Source organism: Marmota monax, unplaced genomic scaffold, assembly GCF_021218885.2.
Source record: "Marmota monax isolate L192 unplaced genomic scaffold, Marmota_monax_Labrador192_F-V1.1 WCK01_AAM20220418_F8-fsc00190, whole genome shotgun sequence".
NCBI lineage: Eukaryota > Metazoa > Chordata > Mammalia > Rodentia > Sciuridae > Marmota > Marmota monax.
Genome location: NW_026693010.1, coordinates 3,357,705 through 3,379,360, shown reverse-complemented (window position 1 = coordinate 3,379,360; position 21,656 = coordinate 3,357,705). Strand labels below are relative to the sequence as shown.

At 50.8% G+C, this 21,656-nt stretch overlaps 1 long non-coding RNA gene and 1 gene segment (V, D, J or C); one reads left to right on the top strand and one right to left on the bottom strand.

Moving 5' to 3' along the window:
- LOC124098269 (Ig mu chain C region membrane-bound form-like) overlaps positions 1–21,656 on the top strand; it is a 167,622-nt gene that overhangs the window by 62,935 nt on the left and 83,031 nt on the right.
- Positions 1–21,656, bottom strand: part of LOC124098277 (uncharacterized) — a 65,530-nt gene that overhangs the window by 1,580 nt on the left and 42,294 nt on the right. For 6 of the 8 annotated variants that reach the window (XR_009227603.1, XR_009227600.1, XR_009227601.1 and 3 more), the window contains 2 exons: positions 5,863–6,185; positions 49–1,997 (listed from right to left, as the gene is read on the bottom strand). This is a non-coding gene — a long non-coding RNA (uncharacterized LOC124098277). Of the gene's footprint in view, positions 1–48; positions 1,998–3,246; positions 6,186–21,656 lie in introns of all 8 variants that reach the window. The other 2 variants (XR_009227599.1, XR_009227605.1) reach the window with 2 other exon arrangements.

Here is a 21,656-nt window from a genome sequence, read left to right as displayed (position 1 = left end):
CCAATGAGCCAGTCTACCCAGCCCTACTCACGTGAGACCCTTACTTACTGCTCACCAAGAAAGGCCTGACGTCCTGAACAGATTCTGAGCAGCCCTGAATCACAGTGGATATAGCTGGGAGTACCACAGTGAGAAGAGCTCTGTCCAGAACTGCCCACGGCAGCTGGGCACCACAGCCCACACCCGCCCTAAAGGGTCTGGGGCCTCCACCTGCAGGACTCAGGTGCCACTCCCCTGCCTCCCTTCCTGAGAGAAGGAGCCAGTGCTGCTTGCAGGTGGGGGCAGTGGGCCCAGAGCAGCCTGGCCCCACCCTCCAGGTTCAGAGACCCAATGCCCTGCCCTCGTGGAGCCTGGAGCTCAGCCAGACTAGGGCACAAGAGATGCCACCCTCCCCCTGGGCACCTCAGCTCACAGGAAGCAGATAAGTTCCGGGCCAGCTCCGGGAGAGCCCCCTTCCGGCCACCCCTTCCTGCCAGGCCCTCCTTCCCTCCTGTTCTGCACAGGACAGCACAGGGGCAAATGCAGCTTTGTGCCAACCTGGGGCTGCCCTGCACACGGTCTCCTGAGAGTCCTTCTGTGCAGCTCTGAAACTGGTCCTAAACGTCAGAACCAGCCCTTGTCCCCACGTTGAGATTAAACACCCGAGAAACTCCAAGGCAAGAGAGAAAAGCAAATTTCACTGAAGAAACAGAAAAGAGAAAGGGAGAGGGACCCCTGCAGAGACGGGGCGTCCAGAGCTGTCCCCGAGGAGGGGGTGTCTTGCCCTTTTCTGGATTCAGGCTTCCTTTCCTCTCCTGCCCCCTCCTCTCACCCCACTGCCTAAAGGTGGGAATGACCACATGCAGGAAAGGAGCCCGAGGGGTGCTCATTAGCACCTCTCTGCTGGGAGGGGCAGGTCCCTGGAGGCAGGGGAGCCTGGCCACAGGCTGGAAGACGGGCAGGTGCCCTGGAGGGTAGCGTCTCCTGAACCGGCCGCCCGTGGGACCCACTCACTCGTGGCTACACTGACCCTCTGTCCTCTGCCCTGCCTCCAGTTTTCCTCACTCTCCCTCTCGCTCCTGCGGAGGCCCCAGAGCCCCCTGCGTGTCCCTCAGTGGCCAGGGGCTGGGGAGAGCTGCAGGGCCACATCTCCACTTCCATCACACCAGCCGCCAAGTAACACGGGAAAGGCAGCCAGGAGTCCAGAGACAAATGTTCCAGAAACTTCTCTCACCACCCGGAAGAAAAGAACCCAGAACAGTCCATTAAAATATATTTCACTACTTAAAAATGAGAAAATAACCCTTTAGCTGCTACGTTCTAGGGGCAGGGGTCAGTGTCTCTGTGCAGCAGAGAAGTGAGGCCCAGGACACAGAGGCCACAAGCGACAGCTGCAGAGTCAGGCTTCTGCAGAGAGAAGGGCCCACCGGGGAGTCCAGGGGGAATTGGGGCCTGTTCTTCTTATGGTCTCTGGAGTCTCCACCTTCCCTTATCTCCTCCCTGTCCACGTGCTCCTGGCCATTATTGATGGGTGTCCCCTCTGTCCACACGTCTGTTTGAGTTCTTTCGTTAGGTCCCCCACTTAGGGGCACGAGTAGGGAGGGGTCTGTGTGATTGGGTCCCAGGCATGCCCACGCGCACTTTGTCCAGCAGGAAGTTGACCTCACCAGGAGACCCTCTCCGTGCGCCTTGTCCTGACCCTGCCCGGCCCCCTCCCTCGCCATCTTGCCCTGGCTGCCTAGGCCTCTACATCTCCCTCATCCCTGCTCTAGCGGATACCCCGACCACTGTTGGGATTTGGCTCAGTGACCACTCTATCTACTTCAGGCTGACAAGGGGCGTTGTTGGTGTCACCAGGATGTCCTTCTGCGGAAGGTCTAGGGCAAGAGGGAAGCAGCAGGCTGGTCCAGAGGCCAGCACTGAGGACGTTCATCCGTGGGTCTCTGAGGGGTCCGTGGTAGGGCTGGAGGGATGACCACGGGGCTCCATTGGTAACACCACCTGGAGTTTCATTGTCTCTACACAAGAGGAAACAACATGAATAAGCAAATTGATAATGTAAGGACCAAAGAGAAGAAAGGAACAGGCCACCCGAGGCCAAGGACAGGAAGAAACCGTGAGGTAGATGTCACAGCTGGGGATGGGCTGTGGGACTGAGTGTCCTCTGCACCTTTTCCTGAAAACATTTTCTCCGTGAGGATATGAGTATGGTCTCTTCCCAACGGTGGAGCTGAGGGGGAGACTTGAAAACCTCCCCTCGGGTGCTGGGGAAGTAACAGGGTGCCCTCGGGAGAAACCCCCTCCTCTACGACCCAGGTGGGGTCCTTGAGAGGCAGCCGGTCGGGCCTCTTCCAGTGAGAACTGGGGCGTTCAGGGGACAGGAGAGGATTTCCCACAGGAGCAAGGCGGCTGTGGGACCCGGTAAACAGCTGCCTTGGCTGCTACGTCTCATGTCCAGGAACATGAGGCAGGAGGTGGACTAGAGGCAGGATTTGGCCTCAGGAGGCGAAGAGGTCCTCGGCGTGCCAACAGGAGTGTGCGGTGGTGAGCAAGCCCCGCTCCCCAGGCAGCGGCCTGAGCATAGGTACGAGAGGGGCATGTGTAGCTACTGTGCACCTCGACCCTCTTGTCTTTAGAAGGCTCTAGGGCCAGGGGGTCGGGGGGACAACCGATTCTGGCTCCTGCGCTCTGGCACTAGCAGGAAGTGGCCCTGATTCCACCTCAAAGTCTGTCCCTGCTGCACACCCAGATCTCCGAGTGCCGTCGGTCACTGATGAACTCCCAGGGGTGGACAGGGTCAACTGGACTATCTACAGGATGATCAGGTCCCTCTGGGCTGGCAGCGCAAGTGTCCACTAGAACTCCTCACGGGAGTGGAGGGCCTTCCTCTACCTCAGGTAAGAACGCGGCGGCACCGAGGTCATGACAAGCCTTTCAGGTCAGTCCAGGTCCTTCCAGCGGGGCCTGCTGCTGGAGAGTGCAGCTGTCCATAGCCTGAGCTGCCCTTAGATCTCAGGATGCTCGAGGCCCTGGGAGGGCAGGACAGGAGGGGCCTCCCCAGGGTGAGTGTATGTGCCACGGGCACCAAGAGCCCACTGCAGCACGGCTCTGGGACACTCAGGCCACCCTGGCCACCTCGTCCAACTCCTTACTTAGGTATCTCACTGGCTGGGAGGGGCCCCCAGTGATTGAGTGACATTGCCACACAGAAAAGTCAGCTGGGCGGCCAGCCCAGAGCAGAGCTCCTGTGCTCAGAAGGAATTTCACCTGGGGCTCGTCCATGAGCAAGGTTACCAGAGCTCCTCCTGTTGGACCAAAGTCACAGGAGCCACCAAGGGAGTCAGTCTCGGGACCTGTCATTGGGAACTGGTAGGTGGTGGCCTCGATCCCTCAGGTCCCCAGGACTCTAGCCCACCAGTGGTTCCCCGACACAGAGGACAGGTCAGGGAGGCAGTCCACACGTGGTCAACACCTCTGGGGACAATCCTTTTAGAAGTGGCTTTCTCTCCGTCAAGAGCAACAGGAGTGCAGGAGGACCCCGGGCCCCGCTCACAGGCTGCCGTCTGTCCTCCCTGTCCTCTGTCCTCCTTGTTCTCCTCTGCAGGCCTCTATTATGAAAGACCACAGCAGCTAGGCCAAAGGTCCAAGGTCGTGTCTGGCTCCACAGCGCGTGTCCGCAGCTCCCTCCCCACGTCTGGAGAGGACTGGGTAAGAGTCTACCTGTAGGACTGACTTCCAACTCTGGGACCCACAGCTAGTGTGTGGAAAGGGCCTCCCACAGGAAGGTCACCATGGCTCCTCTCCCCTGGAACCTCGGTGGCCAGCAGGGCATGAATGGAGCTAGTGTGGGCTCTCCTCAGTCCTCCTGCCACCCAGTGTACACAGTGATGTCCATCTGGTCCTCAGCTCTCCTGACACCCAGTGTACACAGTGACGTCCCCTCCTAACTCCCAGTGTACACAGTGACATCCATCTAGTCCTCTCTCCTGACACCCAGTGTACACAGTGATGTCCATCAGATCCTCAGCTCTCCTGACACCCAGTGTACACAGTGACGGCCGTCCTGGTCCTCGGTCCTCCTGCCACCCAGTGTACACAGTGACGTACATCCTGGTCCTTGGTCCTCCTGACACCCAGTGTACACAGTGATGTCCATCTGGTCCTCAGCTCTCCTGACACCCAGTGTACACAGTGACGTCCATCAGATCCTCAGCTCTCCTGACACCCAGTGTACACAGTGACATCCATCTAGTCCTCTCTCCTGACACCCAGTGTACACAGTGACGGCCGTCCTGGTCCTCGGTCCTCCTGACACCCAGTGTATACATTGATGTCTTTCCTGGTCCTCGGTCCTCCTGACACCCAGTGTATAAAGTGACGTCCCTCCCATTCTGAGACCCTCTTGAGACCCAATGTATACAGTGATGTCTGGCCCATTGCTCTCTCTGTCAGTGTCCCAGTGTGGTTCAGGGCCTGGACCCCAGGCTCCCCGGGGAGGCCCCACTCTGCCAGCCAGGGTTGCTCTCCTCCTGCTGCAGCAGAGCCCTCTCTAAGACCTTGCGCTTTTCAAGGAAGGTCCAGTGTACTGAGGTCAAGGGGACCCCGTCCTGCACAGTCATAGAGACTGACCACCACTGGAAGGTGGAAGGCGGCTCTGGCTCAGTGCCCTAGGTCTTTCTTTATGTCCTCTGATTCAGCTCGTGGAAGGGGACATGTACCACCTCAGGTCCACACCCCTGCCCCAGCATCGCCCTGAGAGGACACAGCCCTGAGCAGCCGACGTCCCAGCACCTCTGGGATCACAGGGGGAGTGTCCCTGGAGGAGGGGCCTGGGCTCCCGTCCTTTTAAGTTGGGTCGTAAAGGGGAAGCTGTATGAGGACCCATGATCTCTCCTTCTGATGGGCTCAGGGGACCTCTTGAGCAGCTGCTAAGGCCCCTGTCCTCTGTCCAGGTTTTCCTGTTCTGGGGTTTGGTGTCTGGCTCAGGGCAGCAGACAAGGGTCTGAGGGTCAGGCGTGCAGTCCTCTAGCTCAGGACGACGTCTCAGGTAAAGGAACAAGTGGACTAAGGAGCTTCATCCCTTTACCCTCCTGCTACAGGAGAGGTCTCCTTGCTGAATAGTACTGTGATTTAGGGTCCCCCAGGGGCCCACTGTCCTCCCTCTCCTAACGGGTACTGGGGCCAGGCCTCAGTGCAGAAGATCAAGGTTTTCTCGTTAACTGGGGTCCAAACTCCCAGTTCTAGAGCAGAAGGGAGAGGGGTAAGTCACAGGATTTTGGAAGAAAGGGATCCCCTCTGGAAACAAAAAGAAAGAGGTGCTGACGGGAGCCGCCCACCCCCACCTCACTCTGACAAATCCAGAGGGTGGCATGGCTTGCCCAGATCTCTGCACAGGGGACCGTGTCCAGGTAGGGACCAGCCAAGCCTACCCGTGGCCTGTCTTCCATGTCCCCGATATTTCTTTTTGCAACCCAGATCTCTGTGCTTTCACTCCTAGAAAGCGTGTATTCCCACCTTATTCCTATCAAAATGGGATTCAGAATTCCCAGGAGCACAGGAATCTGGGGGCGGGGGCCTCTGCCTGTAAAGGGTTTATGCTGGAGTCTGAGGTAAGAGCAGCCAGCCCACACTCACGGGTCTCTTTCCTGCGCAAGGCGGTTCCCAGCAGCTGCTCTAAATCAGCCACTGAGAGTCTTGTTTGTTTTTCTTCCTTCTGGAGGGTCCTTAAACCCACAAGGAAGGGAGACAGGGGTTTCTACAATGTCTCCAAAAACAAGGAGTTCCTCTGTCATGGGCCTTTGATCAGGGATCACGATGCTGAAAAAGGACAGGTTTGGGCATAAGGTAAAGATGAGTGAAGAGCAATGTAATCTTAACTGATACCTGTGTCCCTCAGGAGGAGAGAACATGCTAATCCTGTCGTGGATGGTGTGGCCGAGAGAAGACAAGGAGGAGCCCAGTCAGTCTGGAATCAGTGCCAGCCATGGCTGCGGCTGCCCAGCCCGAGAGCCACAGAAGGGACAGCGGACCATGGTCACTTTCCAGGCCCATCAGCTGTTTGAGGTGACTGCTACTGACCCGAGTCGATGGTTCCAATCCCAGTCGAGCCCTCGATTCCATTACTGTCAAGGGGGCAGGGGGCAGTGTCTCTGTCCAGCAGAGAAATGAGGCCCAGGACACAGAGGCCACAGCAGGCAGCAGGTTTGCTGAAAAGCGACAGATGCAGAGTCAGACTTCTGCAGAGAGAAGGCCCAGCGCAGAGTCCGGGGGGAGTTGGGGTCTGTTCTTTATGGTCTCTGGAGTCTCCTCCTTTCCTTTTCTCCTCCCTGTCCACGTGTTCCTCGTCATTATTGATGGGTGTTCCCTCTGTCCACATGATTTAGTTCTTTTGAGGGTCCCCACTTAGGGGCATGAGTAGGGAGGGGTCTGTCTGTCGGGGTCCCAGGAGTGCCCACGTGCACTTTGTCCAGCAGGAAGTTGACCTCCCCGTGCGCCTTTCTCTGGTCCTGTCCCGACCTCCTCCCTCACCTGGCCTCCTCACTAACCTTCCCCTGACTGCCCAGGACTCTGCATCTCCCTCAAAGCAGGAACATCCAATCCCTTCTACAGGGAAAACCCACTTAGCCTCAGATTTCTCCAAAAAATAAATAAATAAATAAGGTGATCCATGTCTATAAAATTCTACTGAAAACAAAACATGATCCAAGAACTTTATGATCAGCAAAACTGCATTTAAAATCCATTTTCCACATGCACAAACTGGGGGACACTCTTCCCCAGAACAAACTCTACGTAAATATACAGATTTACACGTGAATAATGGACATGTAGGATTGACTTGTTTATTTCTGTTTATCCGACTTGTATAGAATATGACAATGGAATTATGTATTTGAATGACTTCACTCACCCACGACAGAACATGGTACCCGCGGGGCGCGACAGCGCCTCCTGGAGCCCAGGAGCAGAGCTCTGCAGCGCGGTTCGCCTTCCCCTCTGGTCCTGGGGCTGGCTCCTGAACTTGGGATGGCCAGTGCTGAGAGTCCCCGTGTGACAGTGAGGTGTGGCTGGGGCCTTGGCAGGGTCAGATCTCAGGGTCAGGACTTCCACCCACCTGCCCCCAGCCCCAGGGAGGGGAGAGGGGCTGAAGGCTGAGGGGCCATCCATGGCCAGCGCACTGGATCCTGCCTGCACGCTAGAGCCTCCGGGAGACCCAAGGGGGAACTTCTGTCACTGAATCAGGAGGTGCCAGGAGGGTGGCGTGCCCGAGGCAGGGGACCTGCACCCTTCCTGTGCCTTCCTGCAGCCTCTTCTGAAAACCGGTGATGACTTCACAGTAACCCGCCCACAGCAAGAGTCCCCAGGTCTGGGAGCCGCACCAGGCCCTCATCCCAAGAGGGTTCATGGGAAGTCTGACTGATAGCCACTCGTCAGAGCCACAGGTCACGGGCCACCTAGAAGGGCCCAGTCCTTGACCTGAGAGTCTCCAGGTGGACAGTGCCAGGTCTCATAGGATCAGGGGACACCGGCTGCTGCTGCTGCTGCTGCTGCTGCAGAGCTGATGGCTTTGCTTGGTGTGCAGGGAGCCCCCACACGCCGGGGGTCAGAAGCACACTGTGCAAGCACAGGAGACCATGCTTGCTTTCTTCCCTGTGCCTTTAGAAGGTGGGCACACAGGCATCAGGGTGAGGTGGTGGAGCTGTGAGTGTACGTGACAGCATACATACGGCACAGAAAGCTGGGGCCACCAAGCTGGAGCATGTGGCTGGCAGGACCCAGGTGCATGCCAGGCAGAAGAGCTGTGTTAGAACCTCTAGAGGGACCACCAAAAGTAACAAGGGGCAGAGCTGAAGTGCAGCAGACTTGCTTCCCCAGCCCAGTGCTGCTGCGCTTACAAAGCACAACCTAGTGGCTCTGGCAGAACCCAGAGCGACAGAGGCTGCCATATGACAGCACCATCATGCCAGCCTAACGGGACTTGGTGCCCCCTCCGGGGTTGTGCTGCAGGAGGTCAGAGTGGCTGTCCAGCAGCCTGCAGTGTCCCTGCAGCCACACTTTCAAGGGAATGAGGGTGGGGGATAAGGTGGCCAAGAACCCTACACACCTGTCCAGAATGAGGTCCAGCACTTGCCTTTGGGGACTCCATATCCAGACAAAGCCACTGAGCCCGAACCCCTAGGATGAACAGCCCACAGTGATCATCACCCAGGACTCAGCACAGGCTGGGAAAGGTGACAAAGATTAAGGCATAGAAACATCTGTGTAGAGTCACATCTGGTATCAACTTACATCACATTCTCCCCCTTCCAGGCTTTATAAGTTAAATATAATTTGTGCCCTGAAAATTCTTGTGTGAAAAAACGCAAGAAAGTTTAGAGGGGAAATGATGGGTTTATGAGAGCCTTAACCGAGTCAGTGAGTTAATCCACTTGAATATATTAACTAGATGATACCTATAAGCAGGAAGGGTGTAGCTAGAGAAGGTGGGTCATTGAGCATGACGTTGGGGTTTATATTTTGTCCCTGGTGGGCTAAGTTTAGTCTTTCTCTGTTTCCAGATTGCAACATCCTAAGCTACTTCTCCCCACCATACTTTTCACCATAAGGTTCTGCCTACCTTGGGCCCAGAGCAATGGAGTCAGCCATCTAGGGACTGAGACCTTTTGAAACCATGATCCAAAATAAACTTTTTACCTTCTCTAATTGTCCTTGTCAGTTCTCTTAGCCACACTGATGAAAACAATGACTAAAACAGGAGTTGGTACCAGGAGTGGGGTCATTACTGTGACTAACCTGACCATGTGGTTCAGAAGTTTTTGGAGCTGGTTTGCGGAGGGAGAAATTTTGGAAACATTAGTGATACAAGCTGGAAATACTTCAGAATGTTGTAAGCAGAGTTTATTGGGCAAATCTGGTGGGATCCCAGAAGACCAGAATGCCAATAGTGAAGCCAGATTTAAAATTAGGTAGTCAATGTAGTTAGGTAAATCGGGTCTAATATCAGTGAAATCTAAAATGGAGGCCATGCTGATAATGATTCTGGAAATGCAGGACAACTCATGGAATGGAAAGGCCCTAGGCCAAAGTCCACCCCAAAGGAATGTTAATGGAACCCAGGAAACAGCCCCCAACAGAATGGGAGATAGCCCATCCCAAAGAAGTGTTAATGAAGTCCTTCCTGCCCAGATTACTTGTTTGGCCCACCTGTGTCCCAACCCTTCCACCTTACATTCCATCACCAAAACTATAAAAAGGGGAGTCAACCCCACTTCCAAGGATTCCACCTCTTGGGACCCCTTCTTCCTCCAGGAGAAGTCTTTTCTGCTGTCCTTTAATAAACTTCTAATTTCTATCTGACCTTGCTCAGCATGCTTCTTTGGTGTTATTCTTCAACATTGGGGAAGCAAGGACTCGTCACTGGTCAACAGTGGTAACATATTGGAGGTCCCACGGAGACTCTACACCTACACCGAGGTAAGCGCCTCTCCACGCACCCTATGTCTGTTTGAGGTGCATCTTTCTCTCTCTTTCTTTCTGGAGGGTAAGATGGGCACCCGACGGCTACTTAAACGCAATTAGTGCAGACGCCTCTCTTCAAGACTCGGGTGAGAGGTTTCCCGGCCTAGGCAGCTCTCAATCACCTGTTCAATACAGAGCAGGCATGTTGGGTTCTGCCAAAGCCGCTTCCAACTTTTCTGTCTGGGTCCGGAGAGCAATTGGCGTGAGTATACAGTGTCCCAATTCCTGATCTTCCTTTGATGCGTGGAGTTGGAGGAAGGAGTTTGGAAAAACCACGGAATTATGGTCTGGGCTACACTCAGACGTATTCCTAAGGTTCCTTTCTCTTGAGCCCCCTCCTGACAGCCCTAAGGGGTATCTAGGGTGATTGGTAGATGAATGGCACTGAGAGAAAGCCCCAATCACATTTGCTTCTGTATGGGCTACTCAACACTCCCAACCTCGCATCCATTCCTCCTGGATGCTCCCCTTCCTTTGCAGGTCAGAAATGTTAGCAATTCAGGTTGTAGGACTGAGACAAAGGCATGGGATAATTACTAAAATCTGCCCAGGTTCCCTAAGATGCATAGGTAACTTTCACTAGTCTGTTTTACCGCCCCAATGTTTAAAATGAGCTGTGTTCTCTTTAAGCTGCTAGAAAGACATTTTTAGAATCAACTCCTCTGATAGAAATCTCTGATAGAAAGCACTACCTTACAATGGGTAGATTTCCCTTAACCCTTAGGCCATTCCTTTAGTCTACAGAGCAAAGGCAACAAAGGAGTGCATGATTATCTTTTGCAATGGGTTTTTAGTGGCCAGGAGGATAAGCAGTAATGCCCTTAAGTCTGAATCCTCCCAGGGTCTCTGGCACAGGGCCAACTGAGACCCTAGCATTTTGCCAAAGGGGACCAGAAACACCCTTGGCAAAGAAAGGTCAGAGACGGGTTTTCTGGACCCTTTAGGAAGCTCAAGCTTAGGGAGATGTCCCTAATGAGAACAGTTTTCTCTGGCGCGGCGGGGGCGCCTGAGTCCTGTTTTCTTCTCACTCAGATGGGAGCTTCTCTCTCTCCAATATGCCAGGTGCACCACTAGCCTGCGTATTGAAAAATTGGGATAGATTTGACCCTCAGACGCTCAAGAAAAAGCGCCTCATTTTCTTGGCCTGGCCTCAATACAAACTCTCTGATGGAGAAACCTGGCCACCAGAGGGAAATATCAATTTTAATACAGTTTTACACTTTGATAAAGTTTACAAAAAAGGGAAATGGTGTGAGGTGCCATATATTCAGATTTTCTTTGCTCTAAGGGAACATCCTAAATTATGCCAACAGTGTAAAGTAGACTTACCTATGATGTCTGCCATGAAGAGAAAAAATCTTGGGGACTCACTGAGGAAAAACAATCAGGAGGACCCACAAAATCTCTATTTGCTGGCCTCTCTGCATCTGCCCCGACAGGCAAACCAATTATATTACCTCTCCAGGAGATGCCAGAAGGAGAATTTGGGCTGATCAAAGTACATACCCCCTTCCCCCTTCAAGAACTAAGGCAGATAAAAACTGACTCTACTGGAAAGTTAGGAGATATGCCAGATTGCCTGGGATTGGATCTAACCAAAGGAGTTAATCCTGTAAGTAAAAGGGGAGACTGAGGGACTCCCAGCAGCTGCCAAAGCCATTTCACTTTGGGGAACCTCCTCATTTCTTCCCTGCACTGTAAGGATTGCTCCTTCTCTGTCTACTTAAAAAGAAGGGGACACTGAATGCAGGAAAGTCACCACACTGAGACCCTTGATTTTACACCTATAGTTGCACCTATGTGAAAACATCTGGTCCACTCATGGGGAAATCTATAGTGCCACTGATGTAGGAGTCATAATTAAATGGGAGTTAGAAACCTGGGGAAATTTTTCTCTTATCTGGTCTGTTTTAAAGGTTATTATAGATTGTTTCTTGGGGATGATCTTGGCTGAATGTGTATCTAAAAGATGATTTTTTATTGTAACAATCTGGTATCTAAATGAGTTGGAAGCATTGCATAATCTTGCAGTTAAAAGTTGGGGTTAGGTAATTGTTTAGTTTGTGATTTCAGATAATTCATGCCAGAGAACTTAAATACTTAGGATAGAAAATTAAAAGAACTCTATTTCCAAGTTGGCAAGTAACTCCCAATCATTTAGTTTTATTTTTTCATCAATTCTTGAACTGGGTAGACTGAGAAGATTTCACTAGGTGTACCAGTGCATTAACTTGGGCAAGGATAATAAATTATGATATGGTATCTGTTCCCCTCAGTGTGTAAGATTTAGAAAAGGAAAGTGTTGGATTGGGATGTTGGTCTGACTTATTACAATAACATTGAAGAGCAACAGTCTTGGAAATTGTTAAAGCTTCATTGTGGATATACATAGTAGTGTGTGGTTCTCTTTTAAAATTTTTTCAGGTGATTTAATGTAATTTAATACCTTAGGAACTTCAGAGCAAAGGATGTGGCTCAATGATCCTGAAATTTCTTCTGATGGTAGCTTTTATATTATTAACATCCTATTTTCAGTTTTGTGTGAGCAAGTTTTTCTAGTGTAGGAAGATGTAAAGCTATAAGATTTTGAAAATTATATCTTAAACTTGTATCATAATTTTCAACATCCAAACCTGAAAATTGGGACTTATGGTTAAAATGCCTTAGGCATGAGGCTTCTCCTCAGAATTCAGTTTTCCCAGTTCCTTCCAGACCTCAGCCAGGACTCAAGTTGAAATGCAAATAGAAGAAGCCTGGAGCTCAGTAGGAGACAGATCTGAGGCCCAAGGGAAAAAAAGTAAAGGTGTCTTTTATCTGAACTCAAAATAGATTAAACCAAAGAGTAAATTGTATGGCATTTACTAATTACTAGCCTGTCAATTTTTTCTAGGACTGTTGCTTTTCTTAGATTTTGTATTTTTTTTGAGCTCATGATTTTGATCCTACAGACAAGTTAATGTTTTTCTGATAAGTTCTATTTTTGATCAACTGGAGTTTTTTTAAAAAATAAACATTGCAATGAGATTTCACCTGAGAAAAAGCTACAAGGCCTTTACTATTGTGTTATGTGTTACACTTGTGTTACATGTTGTACGTCGGTATGTATGTGTGTATGTCCATATATCATGCAGGGATATGACAATTGATAGATATATGTGGAGCGCTCATGAAAAATTAAAAAACAATGGATCCAAATATCTTTGATTCACGTGATTCAAATGCCTCAATTTAAATTTGATAAATAGAATAAAGAAAAGATGTCTTTAAAATTAAGCTTATAAGTTTTCCTAGGTGTTCAAAAAAGGCCCTAATAAAATGTTGATGTCTGTGAAATAATCTGCCTAAATTCAAAAATTTACAAGTATTGTTTCAAAATGTGAACAGAAGGAGGTTAACAGATGAAAAAGAGAAACTAGATGGTTCTAGGTATGGATTTAATAGAGGGAAAATGTGTTTCTGGATAAGAGAGTCTCTGTGATCAAGTAATTAAGAGGGTTTAAGTAAGTGATAAAGAAGGTCTGTGTAAGTTGGTTATAAGTGTAAGTTTTTGAGCAAATAATCTTAAAGAAATTAAACAGCTGGTTAAACAAGTGCTGTTGTTTTAGAGAATTGTGCTATGTTATTTCTTTAAAAGCTAAACTTGGTTAATATGAAAACATCAATGTAATTGTGGTGCTATTAATGTGTTCATATCTTCCAGGTATACAAGTCTGTAAGGTAGAAGCTTTTGAAAGAGCCTTATATCAAGCTGTGTTCTAAAGTTGTATGGTAATTTTAGGGTTAAAAGAAAAACATGTTGGAGATTTATTTACATCATTTGTGTTCTATAACTGGACTTGTTATCAATAAGTTATGTAAAGTTGTTACTTTTTACACTGAGATACAATTTAAATGTATTTTTAAGTTAATGAGAGCCTAATCTATGTAAAGGTTTTATTGCAAAACACAAAAGTACTTTGCTACTTTTCTACAAAAGGTTAAAAGCTTTCAGCTTTTCTTTAATTCATGTTTTAGGTGTGATATTATATTGTGTTAGCTAATATTCATGTGAACTTGAGCAACAATTTATGTAGGCTTTGTAAAATGATGTTTAAAAAAGCAAAGATCAGTTTCAGAACTACAGTACTTAAGATTTATGAAGAACCCCGCCTTACCTGAGATAAGGCTCTGTGTCCCATCTCACTGCATGTGAAAGTGACGATGAAAGAAGTAGGCCAGATTTCAGTACATTTAAAGTTGTGTCCAAAAGTTGGTTTTTGTCAAGATTACCAGGGTCTCAAACAGGGGATATAATGTATAACTCCACCAAAATTCAAGGTAGCTATTATATGAACTAAATACGTTTTTACTCTTGATAATTTTATTTTGTAGTTTTCTTATAAATGGTCTAAAGATTGCCTGTTAATGTTTTGCACAGAACACACAACCTGGATTAATTTAAGATAAGGAGTTATCACCTACAGGAGAGAGAGATACACATTAAAGCCCAGTACTCTTAATATAAGGCTGTTGAAACTTATTTGATGGATGTTTAAGATTAAGTTTTAAAATTAAAGTTAAATTAAAAGGGCCAAGAAAACCAATGTTTGGCTCTTGCCCTCTGAGTCAGTCTGAATCCAGGGAACAGGGGATATCTCCAAAGAGCTTTGCAACACTGGGCCACATAACCTCCCGATCAGGGAGATTAATGAGACCACTGGAGGACAAAAAGCCAATCAGTGCATTTGCTGTGAAGAGGAGGGTCATCAGAAAAGGGAGACATCCCTGATGCTTCCATGGGAAGCCACATGGTCAAGCAAGGCCTGGACCCATCCTAGCGCAAATGGCACTAGCAGAACTGAGAAGCTGCTGTAAAGTTCCCCCAGGACTCCCAGGCAAACTCAGCTGACTGTTAACAATAGATAGAAACAAAAGTCAGTTTGACTACTTCATCTTAAACACTTAGCAAAGACAGTCAAAGCCAAAACACAGCTATTCCTGGGCATTTTAAATGATAATAATAGTTAAATGTAACTTCCAAGAATAAGTAAACTGGAGGCTGCAAAAGAGATTCTCAGACAAAAATGCCTGATAACTATTAAAAGGAACTGCAAGAGCAGTTTTTAGTTTGAGGCCTACAAATATTCATAACCTACACAGGTAGGCTTAGCGTTTGCTAGTATGGTTATCCAGCCCTAAATAACAGAATTAAAGATTTCTCTATTAGACACAGAGGTCATACTAGTAAAAGGATTTTGCAAGATCAGATGACATTAAATTATTAAACTATATGTTAAGGGAAAGAACATCTGTAACCCTAAAACTTAAATGTTGTGTTTACATCCCTGACCAATATCCTTAAAGATTTACATTCTCAGATAGAAGCCATGTCCTCAGCAACTTTGTCATGGAAACAATATCTTAGCTCCTGGTTCTCTGGTACTTCCTGGTGGAAAACATTGTTAGTCTCTGACTTTGGCATCATACTCATTGGCATGTTCCTGTTCTGTGGCATTTATTGCTGCATCAATCTGGTTCCAGTACTAATGAATTCTTGTTTCTCTTATACACCACCCATCACTCACATGGCCCTCCAGCCTATTACTTCTCAATGGGACTTTTATCATGGACCCTATTTTTAAAGGGGACTCCAAACTGCTTCCCCCACATCATCCCTTTTCAGCCTGAAGAAGCCAGAAGGGTCTTTGCCCCCTTTCCTTATAGCACTAAGGAGTTCCCAAAATTAGAGGGGGGAATGAAGCCAGATTTAAAATTAGGTAGTCAGTGTAGTTAGGTAAATTGGGTCTAATATCAGTGAAATCTAAAATGGAGGCCATGCTGATAATGATTGGAAATGCAGAACAACTCATGGAATGGAAAGGCCCTAGGCCAAAGTCCACCCCAAAGGAATGTTAATGGAACCAAGGAAACAGCCCCCAACAGAATGGGAGATAGCCCATCCCAAAGAAGTGTTAATGAAGTCCTTCCTGCCCAGATTACTTGTTTGGCCCACCTGTGTCCCAAACCCTTCCCCCTTACATTCCATCACCAAAACTATAAAAAGGGGAAACAACAGCACTTCCATGGATTCCACCTCTTGGGTCCCTTTCTTCCTCCGGGAGAAGTCTTTTCTGCTGTCCTTTAATAAACTTCTAATTTCTACTCTGACCTTGCCTCAGCGGGCTTCTTTGGTGTTATTCTTCAACATTGGGGAAGCAAGGACTCATCACTGGTCAACAGCAGTAACAATAAAACTGGAGACAGTAAAGACAAGGCTCAAGAGATTTCAAAGGAAAAGGAAGATTCTCTTAAAAGTTGAACTAGAGACAACCATGTTATATTCTGGAAAAGAAGTTGACTTATTTTTTTCCCATGCCTTGAGACTTAAAGGTGATGATCTAGTGGAGAATTTTCAAGGTAAAATATTCAAGCAATGGCAAGAATATTTCTAGCATCTTTTAACCAAGATTACTGTGATAATAAGGAGCAGAAAGACTTTTAAAGGCCCTGTCTAGAGCAGCCTCCAGGATGGGGGTGGACCTGTGCACTGGCTCTGCCCAGTCCCTGGTCACAGCCTGCCTGCCAGCAACAGCAGATGCCCCACGCTCACCCTACGCCCACACTGTGCACCCCACCCCACACCCACACACCATCCACCACACTCCACTCACCAGCGGAACCCAACCGAGCTGCCAGCTCCACACTCCAAGACCCACAACCCACACCCACCCTAAAGGGTCTGGGGCCTCCAACTACACTCAGTTGAGTCCAGGTGCTCAACTGAGTTCACCCACCCTGGCTCCCACCATTGCACTGGGGCCAACAGGCTCACCCCGTGCCCAGTGCTGGGGGGCTGGAGGAAGGGTCTGCAAGGGATTCTCTCACAGTGGGACACCCCCCAATGGCTCAGGCCAGGACAAAAAGCCCCTTGACAAGCCCAGCCCTCACCTAAAAGTGACCAGTCAAGCACTAGTCCCCTCAGACTGGATGGACCCGACACCCCACGGCACCTGGACCACAGCTCAAGAGGGCGACTTGGCTGGACACTGGAGCCCCAAGGACTGGACTGGAGCTTTGGCTCTCACCTGGCCAGCCCAAGCTGAGACCTGGGAGGAGGACAGGGTGGCAGGGAGCTGACCTGCACTAACAGGACTCGGCCAAATGCCCCAGGGGAGCCAGTTGCGCTGAGACCAAAAATTTCTAGAGCTCAGGAGAGAAGAACCCAGTGGTCCAGGGACACCTCCTCACAACCGGACAGGACCAAGAGGGACACTGAGCCCACCTACAGGGACCCCACAGGCCTGGAGTTTCTGCTGGTGTTTATGTTACTGTGAGGTGGAGTAGCTGGCCCCACAGGGTCCCAGCAAGCCAGAAGCACCCCAGGACAGCTCCACATCAAGAGGAGGCATTTGGGTCAGAGTGCAGGCCAGCCGACACCTCCCCAAGGACTCCACGCCCACTCTGCACTCAAGGAGAACAAGGACAGCCCATGCCAGAACTCGGAACTCAGGCCAGGAGACATCCCCCTACTCACGTTGCAGCCAGGAGGCACCCCTCCCTGTGCTGGGCCTCCTGGCAGGCGGAAGGGAATTTGTGCAGGCCTGAGACACTGTGCATATTATAGTAGCGGGTACACACAGTGCCACATGTCACACATAAAACCTGCCCGGAAGCCAACCAGAGCCCAGCTGACACCCCAGCCCTACTCACGTGAGACCCTTACTTACTGCTCACCAGGAAAGGCCTGACGTCCTGAACAGATTCTGAGCAGCCCTGAATCACAGTGGATATAGCTGGGACGACCACAGTGAGAAGAGCTCTGTCCAGAACTGCCCACGGCAGCTGGGCACCACAGCCCACACCCGCCCTAAAGGGTCTGGGGCCTCCACCTGCAGGACTCAGGTGCCACTCCCCTGCCTCCCTTCCTGAGAGAAGGAGCCAGTGCTGCTTGCAGGTGGGGGCAGTGGGCCCAGAGCAGCCTGACCCCACCGTCCAGGTTCAGAGACCCAATGCCCTGCCCTCCTGGAGCCTGGAGCTCAGCCAGACTAGGGCACAAGAGATGCCACCCTCCCCCTGGGCACCTCAGCTCACAGGAAGCAGATAAGTTCCGGGCCAGCTCCGGGAGAGCCCCCTTCCGGCCACCCCTTCCTGCCAGGCCCTCCTTCCCTCCTGTTCTGCACAGAACAGCACAGGGGCAAATGCAGCTTTGTGCCAACCTGGGGCTGCCCTGCACACACCAGGGCCTCATCCCAAGAGGGTCATGGGAAGCCTGACTGACAGCCACTCATCAGAGCCACAGATCAGAAGCCACCTAGTAGGTCCCAGCCCTCCATCTCAAGTCTCCAGGTGGACAGCACCAGGTCCCATAGGATCAGGGGACCCCGGCTGTTGCTGCTGCTGCTGCTGCTGCTACTGCAGAGCTGTTGTCTTTGCTTGGTGTGCAGGGACCCCCACACGCCGGGGGTCAGAAGCACACTGTGCAGGTACAGGAGACCCATGCTTGCTTTCTTCCCTGTGCCTTTAGAAGGTGGGCACACAGGCATCAGGGTGAGGTGGTGGAGCTGTGAGTGTACGTGACAGCATACATACAGCACCGAGACCTGGAGCTAACAGGCTGCAGCATGTGGCAGGCAGGACCCAGGTGTATGCCAGGCAGAACAGCTGTGTTAGAACCTCTAGAGGGACCACCAAAAGTAACAAGGGGCAGAGCTGAAGTGCAGCAGCCTTGCTTCCCCAGACCCAGTGCTGCTGCACATACAAAGCACAACCTAGTGGCTCAGGCAGAACCCAGAGCCACAGAGGCTGCCATATGGCAGCACCATCATGCCAGCCTAACGGGACCTGGTGCGCTATCGAGGGTTGTGCTGCAGGAGGTCAGAGTGGCTGTGTAGCAGCTCCCTGCAGTGTCCCTGCAGCCACACTTGCAAGGGAATGAGGGTGGGGGATAGGGTGGCCAAGGGCCCTACAGACCTGTCCAGAATGAGGTCCAGCACTTGCCTTAGGGGTCTCCATATCCAGACAAAGCCACTGAGCCCCGAGCCCCTAGGATGAGCAGCCCACAGAGATCATCACCCAGGACTCAGCACAGGCTGGGAAAGGTGACAAGATTAAGCCATAGAAACATCTGTGTAGAGTCTCTTCTGGTATCGACTTACATCACATTCTCCTCCTTCCAGGCAGGTACGGTGTGGCTGGAGGAATAGGTCACTGGGTGTGCCTTTGGGTCACACTTTGTCCCTGTTGAGCAGGAGCTCTTTCTGCTTCCTGGTGGCCACGCCCTTTTACCATGACGTTCTGCGTCACCTCAAGCCCAGAGCTGCGGTGTTGGTGGTCTATGGACTAAGACCTCTGAAACCATGAGCCAAATACACTTTCCTGCTCTAAAATTGTCCTTGCCAGGGTGGTTTGTTTTGTTTTGTTTTTTAATCACAGAAGCAAAAAGGCTGACTACAACACTCTGCAGAGGCAGAATGTAGAGTTGGGTTGTTTTTTTGTTTTTTTTTTTTTGTTTTTGAACTAATTTATTTTTTGATGATATAGATGTATACATTTTTGTGCAATGGCCACAATGAACCAATTAATAGATGCATAATTATTCTTTGTGATAAGAACACTTAAATTCTACTCTCTTAGAGAGTTTCAAGGACATGTTACATGCCGGGTGCTGTGGCACATGCCTGAAATCCCAGCAGTTTAGGGAGGTAAGGCCAGAGAATCACAAGTTAAAGGCCAGGCTCAGCAATTTAGTGAGGCTCTAAGCAACTTAGCTAGACTCTGTCTCAAAATAAAAAGTTAAAAGGGCTGGGGATGTGGTTTACTGGTTGAACGCCTCTGAGTTCAATCCCTGGTACAAAAAAATAAATACATAAAGTTACATTGTCATCACCTGCAGCCACTATGTTGTAAGACAGCGCCTTGAGCCCTGGCCCCTAATGGAGTGTGTCTCTGCCCTCCCTCACCCTCCGCCCACTCCCAGCCTGGGCACCACCCTTTTCTTCTTCAGGCTCCACTAGCAGGTGGGACTGCGTGCTGTGCCTGCCCTCATTCCTTTGGCCTGATGCTCTTGGGGTTCATCACGGGCTGCAAGGACAGAACCTCTGGGAGGCCGAGCAGCCTCCACCGACACATGGGCATGTTTCCCCTCCTTTCTTCAGTCCGGGTTGGGGCCATGAACACGGCGGAGACGCCCCTTCAGCACGTGCTCTGGTTTCCCTGGATGAACTCCTCTCACCAGCCACAGTGGACACCGTTAATGTAGGAAACAGAACACAGGGAACCCAGCACAGGTGTGACCTGCCGGTGTGGCAGAGGCCTCAGGATGAGCGAGCAAGGCACAGAGACGTCGCCCGTGGGCTCTGAGGTGCAGAGCCGCTGGCCTGCAGAGATGCGCTAGGGGACACATGTCCAGGACACAGTCCTTAGTCCACTGTGACCCCAGAGCAAGAATGGAACCCCCAAACTGCTCTCCTGCCCAACCAAGGAGGTCCCACAAAGAGCCAGCCAGAGGAGTGAGCTTCAGGCAACAGGAATGCGCGTGAACGGGAACTGTGTCAGCCTCACAGACAGCAGGAAAAGCAGCCAGCAACAGCCTGTTCCCAGGAAAGCACCGCCCCAGAGCTCCACAAGTGACTTCAGGCCCACGGCGAGTGACGCAGTGACAGGAGCCATGAGGAAAACCAGAACCCAAGTGCTGTGCCCAAGAAGGACAGGACACAGAGGCACATGGGACCTGGCCAAGGCCATGGAAAGAAGCAAAATTTAAAAGGAGATTTCAGGTCAACAGTGGAATGAGCCTGAGGGAAAGAGACTTGGGGGGGGGGTGACTGAGGGACACGCAGAGCCCATTAGAGACTGCAGACTGAAGAGAGGTGGCATGCAGAGTCAGGTGGAGAGCGGCCATAGCTCAGGCCCATCCCCAGACAGGACTGCGGTACGGACACCAGGCAAGTTTTCCCCCAGCCCTGGCCACTTCCCCCCAACACATAGAATGTCCAACTCTATTTCAAGGTAGAGATTTCAGTGACATTTTAACTATTATTCCTCTTCAGTGGCTTTTGGCAGTTAATTTTGGAAATTATTCATCTGAGCACATGCAAGGACACCAGATCACCTCTACAAAGGACATGGGCTGACCTGGGCCTCTCACCAGCCACACTGGACACCACAACAACAGGTGGCCTCTGCAGGATGCTGAGGGGGGACAAGAGTGTGTGTCTAGGCCACCAAGCCTCCTCCAAGAGTAAGAGGCAGGGGCCATGCCCATGACCCGAGCCACCCAGGTCCATGTTCAAGGCCTGCCTCAGTGACTTAGAGGGACCCTGTGTCAAAGTAAAATAAAAAGGTCTGGAGTAGAGCTCAGGTGTCGAGCACCCCCGGGTCCAGTCCCCAATACCAAGAAAGAGGAGGAGGAGGAGGAGGAGGAGGAGGAGGAGGAAGAAGAAGAGAAGGAGGAGGAGGAGAAGAGAAGGAAGAAGAAGAAGAGGTGGAGGAGGACAAGGAAAAGAAGGAGAAGGAGGAGGAGGAGCAGGAATAGGAGAAGGAAGAATAGGAGAAAGGAGAGGTGGAGGAGGAGGAAGGGAAGGAGAAGGGGAAGTAGAATAGTAGGAGGAGAAGGAGGAGGAGAAGGAAGAGGTGGAGAAAGAAGCGGAGGAGGAGGAGAAGAAAGAACAAGAAGGGGTGGTGGAGGAGGAGGAACAGGAGGAGGAGAGGAGGGCAGGAGGGGAGGAGGGGAGGAGGAGGAAGGGCTTGGAGAAGCCAGGCCAGGAGCCACCATACAGGTGGGACTGGGGCAGAGAGGACTGCACCTCAGGTGGCCTCAGCTGGAAGGACACCGTCTCCCCACAGCGTGCATATTCCACACAAGCAGCTGGTGGCCTCAGCCCACGGCAACACAAGCCAGAGGACATTAGTATGGCTGCCCGAGCTCGTGGACAGTGCGCACCCTCGCCAAGGAGATGGGTTACTGATGAAGCCACAGATGGTGGAGGGGCAGCCAGCTTGTCCCAGCCCATGCACCCCGAGGACTGGAGCAGTGTGCAGAGCACAGACCAGAGGACGTTCTAGAAGCTGTAGTTAAAAGGTGACCAAAGCAGACAAAAAGAAGAGAACCCTTGACAATGGATTGCGGACTCCTTGGGGATGTTCAAATACAGAGCACAGGCCACTGCCTGGCTCCAGCT